Source organism: Parus major, chromosome 2 (genome assembly GCF_001522545.3).
Source record: "Parus major isolate Abel chromosome 2, Parus_major1.1, whole genome shotgun sequence".
Lineage (NCBI taxonomy): Eukaryota > Metazoa > Chordata > Aves > Passeriformes > Paridae > Parus > Parus major.
The window spans coordinates 93,238,085-93,241,015 of NC_031769.1; the positions used below are offsets into that span (position 1 = coordinate 93,238,085).

At 44.0% G+C, this 2,931-nt stretch overlaps 1 protein-coding gene across 16 annotated transcripts in view; it reads left to right on the top strand.

Moving 5' to 3' along the window:
- The window catches only part of ZADH2 (zinc binding alcohol dehydrogenase domain containing 2), a 25,743-nt gene that overhangs the window by 2,084 nt on the left and 20,728 nt on the right, over positions 1 to 2,931 (top strand). The window lies entirely within an intron of this gene.

A 2,931-nucleotide genomic window follows, 5' to 3' on the forward strand; every position in this document is an offset into this window, starting at 1 on the left:
CGCGGCCGGGCCCGCAGCCCGGGCAGCCCCGGCACCACCCCCGGCCCTGCGCGCCAGGCGCCGAGGGGGCAGGGCAGCCCTCGGCCTCCCTCGCAGGACGCTGGCCCGCAGTTGTCGGTGGCTTGTAGAGAGGAGCCGGGTCGGGCGAAGAGTGAGGAGGTGACATTTTGCTTAGCATAATACACCGTAAATCCCACGCCCCGGCGCGGTGACCAGCTCGCCGTGAAATGAAGACTCCGAGGACAAAACGTGCCTCCCCCCACAGCTGTCTCCATGAAACCTGTTTGTTCTCGGTGCCCCCTTCCTAGACACCGTCCTTCCTTGCGCTAAAACTAAACCTTTTAAAGTTTCGGGGTTTCTCTGCTCACGAGGGGAAGCCGAAACTCTGGGAACTTTGGAACAGACTGCGTGGCTGGCACGGGAGAGAGCAGCACTCTCAGGTTCTTGTCAAGCAAGGAAATCGTAGTAACACATAGTTTGCCATCTTCACCGTGGGAACTTAAAGATGTTAAGCAGCACTAAGTTGGCTTGAGAACAATGCTGCGAGGTCTACTAAGGCAGTGTATGACTGTGTATGTGTGACATGTATGTGGCCGTATGTAACACACAAATAGAGGGTGAAGAAGGGGTAAGGAGAAGAACAGGGACTCCTCCAGGAGCTGACGAGAAAGCTGCTGTGGCACTTTAATTCGATGCTGACATCTCCCACTAGGATTTCTGAGACCAAAATTCCCTCCAAACCTCAAAAGTCTAAAACACTGTGTTGCTGCATCCACTAATCACTGAAACGGTAATGGCGTGAAACAGGCATCCGGCTGGAGTTAAATTCCTTTCTGTGGAAGAGGTCGAAAGGCTTGAGATACAAGTAGCAAGTACTCTACTTTGCGTTATGTTGGGTAATGCAAGGCAGAGCGACATCCTTGTTTCTCAACTCCCCTCCCTCCCACATATGCGCTTGGAGTCTTTCTCATCTCGCTCCCCCACCTGCAGTCTTGTAAATTTTTAAAATTTATTCCTTTTTTTTTTTTTTTAGCAGCTTCCAATGTGACTCTTTCCTTCTCCCCCTTCTCCCTCCTTTTGCTGGGTGGGCTCCCTGGGTGCTGGTGAGACATGCACACTTCATGGTAAATGGCCTTCTGCTACTCTAAAGGCAGGAGCTAGTCCACAGATTCAGGCAGGCAGTTGCTGGGCTTTAACACATCAGCCTGTTACATATATGTTCTTCTACTGGTACACACATGCATGAATGGGAATGGAGGGGAGGAAGAGGTGAACGATGAAGTCTAGATATCGAGTTCATACATTTTGTATTATTTGTGGAATTTCTTCTCTCTTTACTGTTCTTTTCTGAAGAACATCACAGAAGACACAGAATTATGTTGCTGTAAAACATTCACTGTATACAAGCTGCAGCAGGAGGCAAGTTCTTAATGTTTCCCCCCCACTCTCTGTCACTCTGGGGAAGGACTATCCCATCCCTAAAGGATGAATCCCTGACTATTTAGTTTTTTTAAAAAACAAACAACCCAGCTCAAATACAACTATACATTCTCTAATAGGTAGAATCATACAATTAAAAACAAAACAATGAAATACTTGGGTTCTAAGAGGGCATTTACAGATTTGTTCATTTTAGTCCCAGTCACGCCCATGAATAGTATTAATTGCTTTGAGCTTTTCATGCAAAACAATCCTTATTCACCACAATAAAATCTGGTTTGGGATTTATGGGAATAGGAAATTAAAATCTGTGTGTGGATAGATATTTTGAAATAAGATGCAGTTTGGGGAAACTTTCTTCTGCTTTAGAGAGCTACCCCAGCAACTCTTATTTCTACTTTTCTATATAGAAAAAAATAACCCATCTTTTACTCAAAAATCCTTCAAAACTAGAAATTAATTTAAGCTTATTTATTTATTTATTTTTACTTTGATTCTGTGTAGGAAAAAAAGAGGAGGGGAAAAAGGTGATAAATCCTTAATGAAGCCATTAACTTTTGTATGTCCATTTGTCCTGTTTTCCGGGGGGGAAATAAGGGGTGGGAGGGGTGGGTGTGGAAGCAAGGGTTTTCCTTTTTATTGCAGGAGAAGGGCCCAAAGCCTGTGAATGTTTGGTCTTGCTTAAAGTTGTTGGGGGATTTTCGAGATTTTCCTGATGAAGTGACGCATTTCATTGCCAAATTACCTGTAAGGATTTGTTTTTGGGCTGGAAGATGGGAACAAAGTTTATAGAAAAGGGAGTAAGAGGGGTTGAGAAAGTTTCTTTTTTTGAACCAGGGGACTAAAGGGATCACAGTGGGAAGAGTGGATGGCTATTCCTGCTGGGTGTTTGGTCTAAATAATGTTTTTCTTGCGTAGTACTGGTTTGGATGACTTTGTTTTGTCTGTGTTTAAAAGGCTGTGATGCTGGTTTTCGGTGTCTCACTCTTTGTTGTGGTACACAAAACACCATTTCTTCCCCTCGGCAGTGTCCTCCTGTTTTCTATAATAAACAGTACGAGGGGTTTCAACACTGCTGAGTATAAATAAAACGGGTGACACAATGTGCGTAATTATTTTGAGAAAAGCCAATATCAGGCTTGTTTCACACCCTGCCTCAGGTTTGCCCCTTGATATGTAAGGGGCAAAACTCAACTAGAAACTTCTAAATTAAAGAGCAGATTTAAAGAAAGGGAATGAAGGCAAGGGGTCTTAAAAGCCACTAGCACCCGAAGTAATTGTTACTTCTGTGCTTTTTACTCAGTCTCAGAAGTTAGTAAACTGATCTTCAACTTGTAATTCGTACTTTTTCCTACTTTTAAAAGCAAAATAATCTCTGAAACTGCAGGCACATCCTACCACCTCACTTCTGTCAGCTGGAATGACAAGGCAAATTAGACACTATGTTTTAATCCAGACGGTGCGTGTGATCGTTTTAATGTGTGAGGAATC